Source organism: Ruditapes philippinarum, unplaced genomic scaffold (assembly GCF_026571515.1).
Source record: "Ruditapes philippinarum isolate M1 unplaced genomic scaffold, ASM2657151v2 ctg1183_1_1_1_1, whole genome shotgun sequence".
NCBI lineage: Eukaryota > Metazoa > Mollusca > Bivalvia > Venerida > Veneridae > Ruditapes > Ruditapes philippinarum.
Genome location: NW_026862887.1, coordinates 125,723 through 144,866, shown reverse-complemented (window position 1 = coordinate 144,866; position 19,144 = coordinate 125,723). Strand labels below are relative to the sequence as shown.

At 34.9% G+C, this 19,144-nt stretch overlaps 1 long non-coding RNA gene across 1 annotated transcript; it reads right to left on the bottom strand.

The window, feature by feature from the left end:
- Positions 1–11,318: 11,318 nt before the first annotated feature.
- LOC132720522 (uncharacterized) lies at positions 11,319–14,302 on the bottom strand. The gene is made up of 4 exons (XR_009624358.1): positions 13,456–14,302; positions 12,959–13,149; positions 11,868–12,408; positions 11,319–11,796 (listed from the first exon to the last, which is right to left on the bottom strand). It is a non-coding gene; the product is annotated as an uncharacterized LOC132720522 (long non-coding RNA).
- Positions 14,303–19,144: the final 4,842 nt, after the last annotated feature.

Below are 19,144 nucleotides of genomic sequence, written 5' to 3'. Positions count from 1 at the left end.
TGTTGCAATATACACAATATTATATATTAAATAAAGACTCAACCTATGAAATTAGAACTTGTCATGTCAATAAGAAAACTAGACAATTTAGACCCATTTAAAATTATTATACATACCAGTACTTCAGTGATCTGAACTTTTTATCACATTTAAGCCTTTAAATGTTAGAAGCATAATAACTAAGATAATGCTCTGCCAGTTTGTACACATTGCAAAAAGATGATCTATACAATGATGTTTTAGGATTGCTAGTTAAGTCCCTGTTACTCTTAGAGGAAAAGGAAGCTTGGTTTACAATATACTGGTGCTTGGCATGAAGTACTACCACAAGATATTTCTGTTCAATAAAATCTGCAATGTTACAATTTCATAGAAGGCCAGTCATAATAGAAATTATGGTAAAACTAGTTCCTTCACAAATGTTTTCACGATTAAATAAATAATAAACAGAAAAAAAGTTCTCAAAAATCTTCCAGAATCTGAAAAAATCGATCATAAAGTTTAGAAAATAATCGATATTAAAATGCGTCTCTTAAATGATACCATACTTTAATGTTATGCACTTCCGGAGACGTCACGATTATTATATTTTTTTCGTTGAAAGATCTCAAGTTACCTTAATTCCAGCATTGCCAAGGCAAAAGTGAGTAATTTTAGTCATTTTTATATTCTTCTGTATAAATTTTAGGGAAAAATAAGTCAGTAGATAGATATAATTGACCACCAATCAATCGATTATGCAGATGACAAAATGTGTCATATAATTTCGCGATTTTAAACACAATTTTGCATAAAGTAATCATTAAAAGAGAGTTTATCTTTTACTCACTGTTCTACATTGTTTTCTTTTGTACAATTATCTAAAATGACACTGAATTAACCACACATCTTACTGGGTATTTAAAAAAATGTATATGCACAAGTTATGTAAATTTTTCTTTGCTACGGAAGCGTGTTGTGACCAAAATCACGAAAATCTAGGGATATTTTTAAAATGTTAGATTTGACTTATTTCAAAGAGTTGGCATGTTTTATGAATTGTGGAAATCATAATTAAATCAAATAATATGTTAACTTGATGTAAACAAACGTATTTTGTAATACATAATGTATTTCTAAGCAAAATTTTAATATTCCAGCATGTTATATGAAAAATAGACAGCGTATCCAATAGGGTGTAATCAAGCTAAAACTATTACCTATTAATGAGGAAGTTGTTACTGGAACTATATACATTGCTTTTACTTCTAAACAGAAGACATGGATTTAAAACCCAAATTATTATGCCAATTATTGATTCTGTTGTAGGCTCAATCATATTATATGCATCTGAGAGTATGGTGTTATAGCAAATCAAAAGATAATTGAGCATATTCACTTGAAATATTGTAAAAGAATTTTAAATGTTAGAGCCAATACAAGCAATGTTCGTATATACGGCAAACTCGGCCGTCACCCATTGTATATCAATCGATACGTAAGAATAATTAAGTTTTGGTGCAAATTGATAAATACTGACAATATAATTTTACGGAAAACATATGAATTAAGTTTATCTGATTGTTATAATTAGGTAAAAAAAAACTGGGTATCAAATGTTAAAGAAATGCTATATATATATGGTTTATCCGAATACTATTTTGATTACCATATCATGTTTCAGCCTCAGATGTCTCCTCAGCCATCCCCTGTGTATGTATGCTTTCATACAATTTAACATTGGACATTTCCATGGTTTTATTGCTGAAGAGAAATAAATAAACATATACATCAAACATGATATAAATGCAATAAAACATAGAGTGTAAAAACAAAACTGGCAACATATCTTATCTATTTTAAAACATTTTCCTGAAGTAAACTTTTAAATACAAGCAATTATCATAGTATTGCAAGCAATCCATAAGTTCCCTACCAGTAAGAGCCCAAGCAACATTCTGAAGGGCCATTGGCCATTCACTTATGTTCCTATCTTTTTTACCCTGTAAATCCATAGCCTTTTGCAGTCATTTCTTCTGCGATGATTTGGTTTCATTTTTCCTGTCAAGTCTTTTATTTCATCCATTACTTGTGGTATTCATCTTAACTGTTTGTCGAGTTACCATGAGAGAACAGACTGAGAAATTACCTACATATTCAACAATAGCACAATTGCTTTTTCACCACTATGACGCTATGTTGTCTTCTTCTTTTGTGGATGTAGAGTCTGACTCTACAGTCTGACCCTGCACTGATGCTTTAGTCTTTAATATGTGCCTTTCTCAACCTCTGGAACTAAAGAATGTTCATGTACCTTGGGATGAATGGGAGTGGCAGCCTTAGGGAACAAGCGAGCCCTCGGAATAATCGCGATAGCGACTAAGCCATCATTGATCACAGGCTCAGCTATGATGACATCCCTGTTACAATCTATTTTAACCTCTTCCCCACTGGATAGTGGTTCTCTTTTGGGGAACACTTCTTTCTCTTTTATAACCTCAGAATCTGTAAATTGAAAAAACAAAAAACATGAGTCACTGACAGCTGTATGTATAACAATGTTTTTAGTATGAATATATATATACATTTGTAACAAGAGCACAGCAAGCTTAGTTAACCTGTGTCTGTAAAGGGTACCTGACTTTTCAACAACCAATTTCTATAGAATATTATAATTTAACCAGGGCAACATTGTCGCAATATACACAATATTATATATTAAATAAAGACTCAACCTATGAAATTAGAACTTGTCATGTAAATAAGAAAACTAGACAATTTAGACCCATTTAAAATTATTATACATACCAGTACTTCAGTGATCTGAACTTTTTATCACATTGCAACCCTGTAAATCCATAGCCTTTTGCAGTCATTTCTTCTGCGATGATTTGGTTTCATTTTTCCTGTCAAGTCTTTTATTTCATCCATTACTTGTGGTATTCATCTTAACTGTTTGTCGAGTTACCATGAGAGAACAGACTGAGAAATTACCTACATATTCAACAGTAGCACAATTGCTTTTTCACCACTATGACACTATGTTGTCCTCTTCTTTTGTGGGTGTAGAGTCTGACTCTACAGTCTGACCCTGCACTGATGCTTTTGTCTTTACCATGTGCCTTTCTCAACCTCTGGAACTAAAGAATGTTCATGTACCTTGGGATGAACGGGAGTGGCAGCCTTAGGGAACAAGCGAGCCCTCGGAGTAATCGCGATAGCCACTGGGCCATCATTGATCACAGGCTCAGCTATGATGACATCCCTGTTACAATCTATTTTGACCTCTTCCCCACTGGATAGTGGTTCTCTTTTGGGGAACACTTCTTTCTCTTTTATAACCTCAGAATCTGTAAATTGAAAAAACAAAAAACATGAGTCACTGACAGCTGTATGTATAACAATGTTTTTAGTATGAATATATATATACATTTGTAACAAGAGCACAGCAAGCTTAGTTAACCTGTGTCTGTAAAGGGTACCTGACTTTCAACAACCAATTTCTATAGAATATTATAATTTAACCAGGGCAACATTGTCACAATATACACAATATTATATATTAAATAAAGACTCAACCTATGAAATTAGAACTTGTCATGTTAATAAGAAAACTAAACAATTTAGACCCATTTAAAATTATTATACATACCAGTACTTCAGTGATCTGAACTTTTTATCACATTGCAACCCTGTAAATCCATAGTCTTTGCAGTATTTTCTTCTGCGATTTTCCACCTACTTGAAACGATTTGTAAGAAGAGCTGCTGAACACTTCCTGATGATCAGCATAAAATGATATCAAGAGCATTACCTCTTTATGTCTCCAATTTACAGCTGAAAAAATTATCCTAGACATTGAATATTCCACATATCATGTAAGACAATATTTCCAGGATAAATGTCTATTTTAGCAGAAACTGTAACCCTTTGTATAATAAAGGGGTACAAACCGGGAGTGAAGACCTGGCTTTCTGAGATATTTCACGGAATACCCGGAATAGGTTTCCATGACACTTGACTTCACTCGACAGTTTATCTACATCATTACTAAGAGTTAAGCAACCCTTTTCTAAAAATCCTTTAATCTGTCTATTGTTACATAAAAGTTTTATCTACACGTAAGACTGTTTTTCCAGAGTAATTCATATTCTTAAAGTCCTCAGTAAACAGTATGATAGTTGTTCTTTGTCCACTTATTATACCCCCGCACAACAAAGTTGTAAGGGGGGTATACTGGAATCAGCTTGTCCGTCCGTCCGTCCGTCCGGCTGTCCGTCCGTCCGGCCGTCCGGCCGTCCGTCGGTTTTTTCTTGTCCGCCCAATAACTTAAGATTACTTTGACCCTTAGTCTTCATATTTGGCATGGAGGTTAGTCATGATTAGTAGATGACCCCTATTGATTTTGAGGTCACTAGGTCAAAGGTCAAGGTCACAGGGGCCTTGACTTCAAAAAGCTTGTCCGTCCAATAACTCAAGATTCCTTTGACCTACAGTCGTCATATTTGGCATGGAGGTTAGTCATGATTAGTAGATGACCCCTATTGATTTTGAGGTCACTAGGTCAAAGGTCAAGGTCACAGGGGCCTTGACTTCAAAAAGCTTGTCCGTCCAATAACTCAAGATTCCTTTGACCTACAGTCGTCATATTTGGCATGGAGGTTAGTCATGATTAGTAGATGACCCCTATTGATTTTGAGGTCACCAGGTCAAAGGTCAAGGTCACAGGGGCCTTGACTTCAAAAAGCTTGTCCGCCCAATAACTTAAGATTCCTTTGACCCACAGTCATCATATTTGGCATGGAGGTTAGTCATGATTAGTAGATGACCCCTTTTGATTTTGAGGTCACCAGGTCAAAGGTCAAGGTCACAGGGGCCTTGACTTCAAAAAGCTTGTCCGCCCAATAACTTAAGATTCCTTTGACCCATAGTCTTCATATTTGGCATTGAGGTTAGTCATGATTAGTAGATGACCCCTATTGACTTTGAGGTCACCAGGTCAAAGGTCAAGGTCACAGGGGCCTTGACTTCAAAAAGCTTGTCCGCCCAATAACTTAAGATTCCTATGACCCACAGTCTTCATATTTGGAATGGAGGTTAGTCATGATTAGAAGATGACCCCTTTTGATTTTGAGGTCACTGGATCAAAGGTCAAGGTCATAGGGACTTTGACTTCAAAAAGTTTGTCCACCCATTAACTTAAGATTCCTTTAACCCACAGTCTTCATATTTGGCATGGATGTTGATCATGACTATAAGGTGACCCCTATTGATTTTGAGGTCACTGGGTCAAAGGTCAAGGTCACAGGGACCTTGACAAAAAAAAGCTTTTCTTCTCAATTGCTAAAGAATGTCCTGTCCGCAATGTATTAATTTTGACTTTTTCACATTTGAAACATGTAGAATACATAACTTAGCAATGCACTGGCTTAGTAACCTCAGATTTGGCAGGGAGGTTGTCCTTGAGCTCTAAATGGCCACTGTTGATTCTGACAAAGTGGTATGCGGGGGTATTCACGCCATCATAGTGGCAGTTCTAGTTCCATTAGTCCTAATAATCTAACAATGGGTCTTACTCCATCACTCTGTTTTCTAAAGTCTGTATTTGGTCTGCAAAGTTGTCTTTATAGCGATCACTCTGTTGTCTTTTTAGCTCACCTGTCACAAAGTGACCGGGTGATCTTTTGTGATCGCTTTTCGTCCGGCGTCCGTCCGTCCGTCGTCCGTCCGTAAACTTTTACTTTAAATGACATCTCCTCATAAACCACTAAGCCAATTTCATCCAAACTTCACAGGAATCTTCCTTTGGTGGTCACCTTTAAAAATTGTTCAAAGAATTTAATTCCATGCAGAACTCTGGTTGCCATGGCAACCGAAAGAAAAAACTTTAAATATCTTCTTTTAAAAAACCATAAGAGCTAGAGCTTAGATATTTGGCATGAAACATCTTCTAGTGAGTGTCTACCAAGTTTGTTCAAATAAAAGCCCTGGGGTCAAAATATGCCCCGCCCCGGGGGGTCATTGATTTTTCCTATATGCATATAGTAAAAACTTAAAAAATCTTCTTTTAAAGAACCCAAAGAACTAGAGCTAAGATATTTAGCATGAAACATGTTCTAATGGGTGTCTACCAAGTTTGTTAAAAAAAAAGCCCTGGGTTCAAAATTGGCCCCGCCCCGGGGGGTCATTGATTTTCCCTATATGCATATAGTAAAAACTTAAAAAATCTTCTTTTAAAGAACTCAAAGAGCTATGGCTAAGATATTGAGCATCAAACATTTTCTAATAGGTGTCTACCAAGTTTGTTCAAATAAAAGCCCTGGGGTCAAAATTGGCCCCGCCACAGGGGGTCATTGATTTTCCCTATATGCATATAGTAAAAACTTAAAAAATCTTCTTTTAAAGAACCAAAAGAGTTAGAGCTTAGATATTTAGCATGAAACATGTTCTAATAAGTGACTACCAAGTAGTTCAAATAAAAGCCCTGGGGTCAAAATTGGCCCCGCCCCGGGGGGTCATTGATTTTCCCTATATGCATATAGTAAAAACTTAAAAAATCTTCTTTTAAAGAACTCAAAGAGCTATGGCTAAGATATTTAGCATCAAACATTTTCTAATAGGTGTCTACCAAGTTTGTTCAAATAAAAGCCCTGGGGTCTAAATTGGCACCGCCCCGGGGGTCATTGATATTCCTTATATGTGTATAGCAAAAACTTAAAAAATCTTCTTTGAAAAAACCCAAATAGCTAGAGTTAAGATATTAAGCATGAAACATCTTTTAGTGAGTGTCTACAAAGTTTGTTCAAATAAAAGACCTGGGGTCAAAATTGGCCCCGCCCCGGGGGTCATTGATTTTCTTTATATGTGTATAGCAAAAACTTAAAATCTTCTTTGAAAAAACCCAAATAGCTAGAGTTTAGATATTAAGCATGAAACATCTTCTAGTAAATGTCTACAAAGTTTGTTCAAATAAAAGCCCTGGGGTCAAAACTGGCCCCGCCCCAGGGGTGTCATTGTTTTTAGCTATATGTGTATAGTAAAAACTTAAAAAAAACTTCTTTTAAAAAGCCCAATGAGCTAGAGCTTAGATGTTTAGCATGAAACATCTTCTTATGGGTGTCTACCAAGTTTGTGCAAATAAAAGCCCTTGGGTTAAATTGGCCCTGCAACGTTGGGGGATGGGGGTTGGGTGGGCCTATATACAGGTGAGCGACCTCAGGGCCATCATGGCCCTCTTGTTTTTCTGTTGTTCCTTATAATACTTGTCATATATTTGTCTTAATTCTGTTGGTTCATTCAGTATGTCATATTTCTCTGTCAGTTTGTCTAGGATGTTGTGAGGTTTCATTTTTCCTGTCAAGTCTTTAATTTTGTCTTTTATTCAAGTATTTTCATCTTTACTGTTTGTCAAGTTACCATGAGAGTTACAGACTGAGAAATTAACTACATATTCAACAATAGCACAATTGCTATGCTCACCACTTATAATGACACTATGTTGTCCTCGTCTCTCATTAACCTGAGTCACTTGACAGGGTATATGGCTTCTCTTGGACTTTCTAGATGGTTCTGCAGGAACGAGATGTGGCCTAAGTGTCTTACCATTCCTGCGGGTTCTACGTCTAGTTCCTGCAGACACAGGGGAGACTACAGCAGAGATTACCTCCTCTGCTAGGTTAGGAACGAGCACTTCCTCAACCTCTGGAACTAAAGGGCGTTCATGTACCCTTGGACGAACGGGATTGCTCAATCAAAGACGCTGCACTGATACTTCTGTCTTTACCATGTGCCTTTCCGGCCTAACCTTTTAATTTCAGTTACAAATAATAATATATACCTTTCAGGGAACAAGCAAGCCCTCGGAGTAATCGCCATAGCCACTAAGCCATCATTGATCACAGGCTCAGCTATGATGACATCCCTGTTACAATCTATTTTGACCTCTTCCCCACTGGATAGTGGTTCTCTTTTGGGAAACACTTCTTTCTCTTTTATAACCTCAGAATCTGTAAATTGAAAAAACAAAAAACATGAGTCACTGACAGCTGTATGTATAACAATGTATTAAGTATGAATATATATATATATAACAAGAGCACAGAAAGCGGAGTTAACCTGTGTCTGTAAAGGGTACCTGACTTTCAACAACCAATTTCTATAGAATATTATAATTTAACCAGGGCAACATTGTTGCAATATACACAATATTATATATTAACGACTCAACCTATGAAATTAGAACTTGTCATGTAAATAAGAAAACTAGACAATTTAGACCCATTTAAAATTATTATACATACCAGTACTTCAGTGACTCTTGGAAACAGCGTCGTCTGATTTAAGGTAGTCTTACTGTAATCATTCTAATCCTTTCCCGCCCTAAAAATATGACATCGTCCAATATCGTACCAATATAGTTATTTCCGGAAAGTTAATTTTTCAAAATCTTGGGCATTAGATTATTTACAAACTCTAATCCTTTATCGTTATGTACTAAATTCCGGTTATAAACTGGTTAAAATTATTGAAAACCAAAGATTATGAAAAATGACGTTCCGGAAATGACCTATTTATTACGATATTGGCCGATGTTAGAATTTCTTTGGTAAGAAAGCATTACAGTAAGACTAACTTAAATTTTTACTGATAAAAGAAATGGCTGAATCTTTCAAAGTCACTGTTGTGAAGGAGAGAACAATGATGGGCCTCACTGATGGATCCCCCGCCAACAACTCATCCATTGCCTCAAAATATTCCCATTTTCTTCGACCTCGTCCACTTTTCTCATTTGCATCAACAATAGTTTTGTATCTGATATAATGAAATATTTGGAATAAATGAAACAAATAATATTATATAACAAATAAAGACTTAACCTATGAAATTAGAACCGGTCATGTGTAAATAAGAAAACTAGTCAATTTTAGACCCCTTGTATAACTTTGTTTAACAGTGCTTATACATACCAGTACTTCAGTGATCTGAATTTTTATCACATTGCAACCCTGTAAATCCATAGCCTTTTGCAGTCATTTCTTCTGCGATTTTCCTCCATACTTTAAACAATTTGTAAGAAGAGCTGCTGAACACTTCCTGGTGATCAGCATAAAATGATATCAATAGCATTACCTCTTTATGTCTCCAGTTTACAGCTGAAAAAATTATCCTAGACATTGAATATTCCACATATGTAAGACAATATTTCCAGGATAAATGTCTATTTTAGCAGAAACTGTAACCCTTTGAATAATAAAGAGATGCAAACCTTCTTTGGAGTCAAGACCTGGCTTTTAGAGATATTTCCCGGAGTAGGTTCCCATGACACTTGACTTCACTTGGCAGTTTATCTATATCATTACTAAGAGTTAAGCAACCCTTTTCTAAAAATCCTTTAATCTGTCTTATCGTTACATAAAAGTTTTATCTACACGTAAGACTGTTTTTCCAGAGTAATTCATATACTCAAAGTCCTCAGTAAACAGTATGATAGTTGTTCTTTGTCCACTTATTCCACTAGTCCTAATAATCTAACAATGGGTCTTACTCCATCACTCTGTTTTCTAAAGTCTGTATTTGGTCTGCAAAGTTGTCTTTATAGCAATTACTCTGTTGTCTTTATTTTCTGTTGTTCCTTATAATACTTGTCATATATTTGTCTTAATTCTGTTGGTTCATTCAGTATGTCATATTTCTCTGTCAGTTTGTCTAGGATGTTGTGAGGTTTCATTTTTCCTGTCAAGTCTTTAATTTTGTCTTTTATTCAAGTATTTTCATCTTTACTGTTTGTCAAGTTACCATGAGAGTGACAGACTGAGAAATTACCTACATATTCAACAATAGCACAATTGCTATGCTCACCACTATGACACTATGTTGTCCTCTTCTCCCATTAACCTGAGTCACTTGACAGGGTATACGGCCTCTCTTGGACTTTCTTGATGGTTCTGCAGGAACGAGATGTGGCCTACGTGTCTTACCATTCCTGCGGGTTCTACTTCTAGTTTCCTGCAGACACAGGGGAGGCTACAGCAGGGATTACCTCCCCTGCTAGGTTGGGAACGAGCACTTCCTCAACCTCTGGAACTAAAGGGCGTTCATGTACCCTTGGACGAACGGGATTGCTCAATCAAAGATGCTGCACTGATACTTCTGTCTTACCATGTGCCTTTCTGGCCTAACCTTTTAATTTCAGTTACAAATAATAATATATACCTTTCAGGGAACAAGCAAGCCCTCGGAGTAATCGCGATAGCGACTAAGCCATCATCGATCACAGGCTCAGCTATGATGACATCCCTGTTACAATCTATTTTGACTTCTTCCCCACTGGATAGTGGTTCTCTTTGGGAAACACTTCTTTGATCTTTTATAATCCCAGAAATCTGTAAATTGGAAAAAAACAAAAACATGAGGTAGCTGACAGCTGTATGTATAACATAGTATTTAGTACTGAATTAGTATATAGTACATTTGGTAACAAAGCACAGAAAGCGGAGTTGTAACTCTGGTGGTCTGTAAAGGGGCAACCTGACTGTTCAAGATCAACCAATGCTCCGTATAGAATATTGATAATGTTAACCAGGGCAGAACATTGGTTGCAAAGTACAACAATTATTTATCTATTAAATAAAGACTCAACCTAATGAAATTAGAACCTTGTCATTGATCAATAAGAAAACTAGACAATTTAGACACATATTAAAAATTATTATACATACCAGTACTTCAGTGATCTGAACTTTTTATCACATTTAAGCCTTTAAATGTTAGAAGCATAATAACTAAGATAATGCTCTGCCAGTTTGTACACATTGCAAAAAGATGATCTATACAATGATGTTTTAGGATTGCTAGTTAAGTCCCTGTTACTCTTAGAGGAAAAGGAAGCTTGGTTTACAATATACTGGTGCTTGGCATGAAGTACTACCACAAGATATTTCTGTTCAATAAAATCTGCAATGTTACAATTTCATAGAAGGCCAGTCATAATAGAAATTATGGTAAAAACTAATTCCTTCACAAATGTTTTCACGATTAAATAAAGATAAACATTATCTACATTTTAAGAAAAAAGTCCTTAAAAAAATCTCCTTGCAGAATCCTGAAAAATCGATCATAAAGATTTAGTAAAAATCGATATTTAAATGTGTCTCTTAAATTACACCATACTTTAATGTTTTGCACGTTCGGTGACGTCATGCTTATTATATTTTCGTTGAAAGATCTTAAGTTACTTCAATATCAGCATTCCTAGTGCAAAGGTGAGTAATTTTAGTCATTTTTATATTCTTCTGTATAAATTTTAGGGAAAAATAAGTCAGTAGATAGATATAATTGACCACCAATCAATCGATTATGCAGATGACAAAATGTGTCATATAATTTCGCGATTTTAAACACAATTTTGCATAAAGTAATCATTAAAAGAGAGTTTATCTTTTACTCACTGTTCTACATTGTTTTCTTTTGTACAATTATCTAAAATGACACTGAATTAACCACACATCTTACTGGGTATTTAAAAAAATGTATATGCACAAGTTATGTAAATTTTTCTTTGCTACGGAAGCGTGTTGTGACCAAAATCACGAAAATCTAGGGATATTTTTAAAATGTTAGATTTGACTTATTTCAAAGAGTTGGCATGTTTTATGAATTGTGGAAATCATAATTAAATCAAATAATATGTTAACTTGATGTAAACAAACGTATTTTGTAATACATAATGTATTTCTAAGCAAAATTTTAATATTCCAGCATGTTATATGAAAAATAGACAGCGTATCCAATAGGGTGTAATCAAGCTAAAACTATTACCTATTAATGAGGATGTTATATGAAAAATAGACAGCGTATCCAATAGGGTGTAATCAAGCTAAAACTATTACCTATTAATGAGGAAGTTGTTACTGGAACTATATACATTGCTTTTACTTCTAAACAGAAGACATGGATTTAAAACCCAAATTATTATGCCAATTATTGATTCTGTTGTAGGCTCAATCATATTATATGCATCTGAGAGTATGGTGTTATAGCAAATCAAAAGATAATTGAGCATATTCACTTGAAATATTGTAAAAGAATTTTAAATGTTAGAGCCAATACAAGCAATGTTCGTATATTCGGCAAACTCGGCCGTCACCCATTGTATATCAATCGATACGTAAGAATAATTAAGTTTTGGTGCAAATTGATAAATACTGACAATATAATTTTACGGAAAACATATGAATTAAGTTTATCTGATTGTTATAATTAGGTAAAAAAAAACTGGGTATCAAATGTTAAAGAAATGCTATATATATATGGTTTATCCGAATACTATTTTGATTACCATATCATGTTTGATCCTTAGATGTCTCTTGAGCCATCCCCTATGAACGTATTCTTTGTTACAATTGTCCATTGGACATTTCCATGGTTTTGCTGAAGAGAAATAAATCAACATATACATCAAACATGATATAAATGCAATAAAACATAGAGTGTAAAAACAAAACTGGCAACATATCTTATCTATTTTAAAACATTTTCCTGAAGTAAACTTTTAAATACAAGCAATTATCATAGTATTGCAAGCAATCCATAAGTTCCCTACCAGTAAGAGCCCAAGCAACATTCTGAAGGGCCATTGGCCATTCACTTATGTTCCTATCTTTTTTACCCTGTAAATCCATAGCCTTTTGCAGTCATTTCTTCTGCGATGATTTGGTTTCATTTTTCCTGTCAAGTCTTTTATTTCATCCATTACTTGTGGTATTCATCTTAACTGTTTGTCGAGTTACCATGAGAGAACAGACTGAGAAATTACCTACATATTCAACAATAGCACAATTGCTTTTTCACCACTATGACGCTATGTTGTCTTCTTCTTTTGTGGATGTAGAGTCTGACTCTACAGTCTGACCCTGCACTGATGCTTTAGTCTTTAATATGTGCCTTTCTCAACCTCTGGAACTAAAGAATGTTCATGTACCTTGGGATGAATGGGAGTGGCAGCCTTAGGGAACAAGCGAGCCCTCGGAGTAATCGCGATAGCGACTAAGCCATCATTGATCACAGGCTCAGCTATGATGACATCCCTGTTACAATCTATTTTAACCTCTTCCCCACTGGATAGTGGTTCTCTTTTGGGGAACACTTCTTTCTCTTTTATAACCTCAGAATCTGTAAATTGAAAAAAAACAAAAAACATGAGTCACTGACAGCTGTATGTATAACAATGTTTTTAGTATGAATATATATATACATTTGTAACAAGAGCACAGCAAGCTTAGTTAACCTGTGTCTGTAAAGGGTACCTGACTTTTTCAACAACCAATTTCTATAGAATATTATAATTTAACCAGGGCAACATTGTCGCAATATACACAATATTATATATTAAATAAAGACTCAACCTATGAAATTAGAACTTGTCATGTAAATAAGAAAACTAGACAATTTAGACCCATTTACAATTATTATACATACCAGTACTTCAGTGATCTGAACTTTTTATCACATTGCAACCCTGTAAATCCATAAGTTTGCAGTCATTTCTTCTGCGATGATTTGGTTTCATTTTTCCTGTCAAGTCTTTTATTTCATCCATTACTTGTGGTATTCATCTTAACTGTTTGTCGAGTTACCATGAGAGAACAGACTGAGAAATTACCTACATATTCAACAGTATCACAATTGCTTTTTCACCACTATGACACTCTGTTGTCCTCTTCTTTTGTGGGTGTAGAGTCTGACTCTACAGTCTGACCCTGCACTGATGCTTTTGTCTTTACCATGTGCTTTTCTCAACTTCTGGAACTAAAGAATGTTCATGTACCTTGGGATGAACGGGAGTGGCAGCCTTAGGGAACAAGCGAGCCCTCGGAGTAATCGCGATAGCCACTGGGCCATCATTGATCACAGGCTCAGCTATGATGACATCCCTGTTACAATCTATTTTAACCTCTTCCCCACTGGATAGTGGTTCTCTTTTGGGGAACACTTCTTTCTCTTTTATAACCTCAGAATCTGTAAATTGAAAAAACAAAAAACATGAGTCACTGACAGCTGTATGTATAACAATGTTTTTAGTATGAATATATATATACATTTGTAACAAGAGCACAGCAAGCTTAGTTAACCTGTGTCTGTAAAGGGCAACCTGACTTTCAACAACCAATTTCTATAGAATATTATAATTTAACCAGGGCAACATTGTCACAATATACACAATATTATATAATAAACACTCAACCTATGAAATTAGAACTTGTCATGTCAATAAGAAAACTAGACAATTTAGACCCATTTAAAATTATTATACATACCAGTACTTCAGTGATCTGAACTTTTTATCACATTGCAACCCTGTAAATCCATAGCCTTTTGCAGTCATTTCTTCTGCGATGATTTGGTTTCATTTTTCTTGTCAACTCTTTATTTCATCCATTACTTGTGGTATTCATCTTAACTGTTTGTCGAGTTACCATGGAGAGAACAGACTGAGAAAGTTAACTACATATTAACAGTACACAAATGCTTTTCACCACTATGAATAGTGTTGGGTCCTCTTCTTTGTGGGTAGAGTCGACTCTACAGTCCTGATGGCTTTGAATGCTTTTGTCTTGTACTAGTGCATTTCTCGACCTCTGAACTAGAATGTTCATGGTACGTTAGGGATGGAACTGGGAGTGGCGCTAGGGAATAAGAGAAGCCTCGAGTAAATCGCGGATAGCACGGGCCATATTGATTCACAGCACCGCTATGATGACATCCGTCAATTATTGATTGACTCTTCCCCCACTGGGATAAGTGGTCTCTTTTGGGGAAAATTCTTTCTTTTATAACCTCAGAACTGAAATTGAAAAATCAAAAAAACATGGTCCTGACGCTTGTTAGTATAAATGACAATGTATTTGTAGTATGAAATATATACTAAATATACAAGAAGCACAGAAGCGAGTAAACTGTGTCTGTAAAGGGCAACCTGACTTTCAACAACCAAATTTCTATAGAATATTATAATTTAACCAGGGCAACATTGTCACAATATACACAATATTATATATTAAATAAAGACTCAACCTATGAAATTAGAACTTGTCATGTAAATCAGAAAACTAGACAATTTAGACCCATTTAAAATTATTATACATACCAGTACTTCAGTGATCTGAACTTTTTATCACATTGCAACCCTGTTAATCCATAGTCTTTGCAGTCATTTCTTCTGCGATTTTCCTCCATACTTGAACGATTTGTAAGAAGAGCTGCTGAACACTTCCTGGTGATCAGCATAAAATGATATCAATAGCATTACCTCTTTATGTCTCCAATTTACAGCTGAAAAAAACTATCGTAGACATTGAATATTCCACATATCATGTAAGACAATATTTCCAGGATAAATGTCTATTTAAGCAGAAACTGTAACCCTTTGAATAATAAGGAGGTACAAACCTTCTTTGGAGTTAAGACCCTTGCTTTCCGAGATATTTCCTGGAATAGGTTCCCATGACACTTGACTTCACTCGACAGTTTATCTACATTATTACTAAGAGTTAAGCAACCCTTTTCTAAAATCCTTTAATCTGTCTATTGTTACATAAAAGTTTTATCTACACGTAAGACTGTTTTTCCAGAGTAATTCATATTCTTAAAGTCCTCAGTAAACAGTATGATAGTTGTTCTTTGTCCACTTATTCCACTAGTCCTAATAATCTAACACTGGGTCTTACTCCATCACTCTGTTTTTCTAAAGTCTGTATTTGGTCTGCAAAGTTGTCTTTATAGCGATCACTCTCTTGTCTTTTCTTTCTGTTGTTCCTTATAATACTTGTCATATATTTGTCTTAATTCTGTTGGTTCATTCAGTATGTCATATTTCTCTGTCAATTTGTCTAGGATGTTGTGAGGTTTCAATTTTCCTGTCAAGTCTTTAATTTTGTCTTTTATTCAAGTATTTTCATCTTTACTGTTTGTTCAGTTACCATGAGAGTTACAGACTGAGAAATTAACTACATATTCAACGAATAGCACAATTGCTATGCTCACCACTGTGACACTATGTTGGTCCTCTTCTCTCATTAACCTGAAGTCACTTGACAGGGTATATGGCCTCTCTTGGACTTTCTTGATGGTTCTGCAGGAAAGAGATGTTGGCCTACGTGTCTTACCATTCCTGCGGGTTCTAACTTCTAGTTTCCTGCAGACACAGGGAGGCTACAGCAGGGATTACCTCCCCTGCTAGGTTGGGAACGAAGCACTTCCTCAACATCTGGAACTAAAGGGCGTTCATGTACCCTTGGACGAACGGATTGCTCAATCAAGACGCTGCCATTGAGTACTTTTTGTCTTACCTATGTGCTTTCGCCTAACCTTTTAATTTCAGTAACAAATAATATATATACTTTCAGGAACAAGCAAGCCCTCGTAGTAAGTCGCAATAGTGACTAAGCCATCATTCAATCACAGGCTCAGCTATGATGAGCAGTCCTGTTTACAGATCTATTTGACTGTTTCCCCACTGATAGTGGTTCTCTTTTGGGAAACACTTCTTTCTCTTTTATAACCTCAGAATCTGTAAATTGAAAAAACAAAAAACATGAGTTACTGACCAGCCTGTATGTATAACAATGTATTAAGTATGAATATTATATATAACAAGAGCACAGAAAGCGGAGTTAACCTGTTGTCTGTAAGGGGGCAACCTGACTTTCAACAACCAATTTCTATAGAATATTATAATTTATACCATGGGCACATTGTTGCAATATACACAATATTATATATTAAATAAAAGACTCAACCTATGAAATTAGAACTTGTCATGTCAATAAGAAACTAGACAATTTAGACCCATTTAAAATTATTATACATACCAGTACTTCAGTGATCTGAACTTTTTATCACATTTAAGCCTTTAAATGTTAGAAAGCATAATAACTAAGATAATGCTCTGCCAGTTTGTACACATTGCAAAAGATGATCTATACAATGATGTTTTAGGATTGCTAGTTAAGTCCCTGTTACTCTTAGAGAAAAGGAAGCTTGGTTTACAATATACTGGTGCTTGGCATGAAGTACTACCACAAGATATTTCTGTTCAATAAAATCTGCAATGTTACAATTTCATAGAAGGCCAGTCATAATAGAAATTATGGTAAAACTAATTCCTTCACAAATGTTTTCACGATTAAATAAAGATAAACATTATCTACATTTTAAGAAAAAAGTCCTTAAAAAATCTCCTTGCAGAATCCTGAAAAAATCGATCATAAAGATTTAGTAAAAATCGATATTTAAATGTGTCTCTTAAATTACACCATACTTTAATGTTTTGCACGTTCGGTGACGTCATGCTTATTATATTTTCGTTGAAAGATCTTAAGTTACTTCAATATCAGCATTCTAGTGCAAAGGTGAGAATTTTAGTCATTTTTGTATTCTTCTGTATAAATTTTAGGGAAAAATAAGTCAGTAGATAGATATAATTGACCACCAATCATCGATTATGCAGATGACAAAATGTGTCATAATAGATTTCGCGATTTTAAACACAATTTTGCATAAAGTAATCATTAAAAGAGAGTTTATCTTTTACTCACTGTTCTACATTGTTTTCTTTTGTACAATTATCTAAAATGACACTGAATTAACCACACATCTTACTGGGTATTTTAAAAAAATGTATATGCACAAGTTATGTAAATTTTTCTTTGCTAGGGAAGCGTGTTGTGACCAAAATCACGAAAATCTAGGATATTTTTAAAATGTTAGATTTGACTTATTTCAAAGAGTTGGCATGTTTTATGAATTGTGGAAATCATAATTAAATTCAAATAATATGTTAACTTGATGTAAACAAACGTATTTTTGTAAATACATAATGTATGATCTTAAGCAAAATTTTAATATTCCAGCATGTTATATGAAAATATAGACAGCGTATCCAATAGGGTGTAATCAAGGCTAAAAACTATTACCTATTAATGAGGAAGTTGTTACTGGAAACTATAACATTGCTTTTACTTCTAAACAGAAGACATGGATTTAAACCCAAATTATATGCAATTATTGATTCTGTTGTAGGCTCAATCATATTATATGCATCTGAGAGTATGGTGTTAGTAAGTGCAAATCAAAAAGATAATTGAGCATATTCACTTGAAATATTGTAAAAGAATTTTAAATGTTAGAGCCAATACAAAGCAATGATTTCGTTATATACGGCAAACTCGGGCCGTCACCGCATTGTATATCAATCGATACGTAAGAATAATTAAGTTTTGGTGAAATTGATAAATACTGACAATATAATTTTACGGTAAACATATGAATTAAGTTTATCTGATTGTTATAATTAGGTAAAAAAAAACTGGGTATCAAATGTTAAAGAAATGCTATATATATATGGTTTATATCCGAATACTATTTTGATTACCATATCATGTTTCAGCGCATGTGTCTCCTCCACCATCCCCTATATATATATGTTTTTGGGACATTTGCAACATTTCCATTTCCTTGCTGAAGAGAAATAAATAAACATATACATCAAACATGATATAAATGCAATAAAACATAGAGTGTAAAAACAAAACTGGCAACATATCTTATCTATTTAAAACATTTTCTGAAGTAAACTTTTTAAATACAAGCAATTATCATGAGTAATTGCAAGCAAGCCTAAGTTCCTACAGTAAGAGCCCAAGCAACATTTGAAGGGCAATTGGCCATTCACTTAATTCTATCTTTTTTAACTTAAATCTAGAGCTTTTGCAGTCATTTCGCTGCGATGAATTTGGTTCATTTTTTCTGTCAAGTCTTTTATTATCCAATTATGTGTACATAATTAAGCTGTTGTCGAGTTATCCGATGAGAGAACAGATGGAGAAATAGCTACATTTGCACATAGCACAATGTGCTATGCCACTCACTATGAACTATGTTGTCGCTCTTTCCATTAACTAAGTCACTTTGACAGGGTATAGTCCGGTCCTCTTGGACTTCTTATGGTTATCAGGAACGAGATGGGTATCGTGTCACCATCCTGCGGTTCTAACTTCTAGTTTCCTGCAGACAAAGGGAGGCTTCAGCGGGGATAGCTCCTGCTAGGTGGGAACGAGCATTCTCAACTCTGGAATAGAAGGGCGTTCATGTACCCTTGGACGAACGG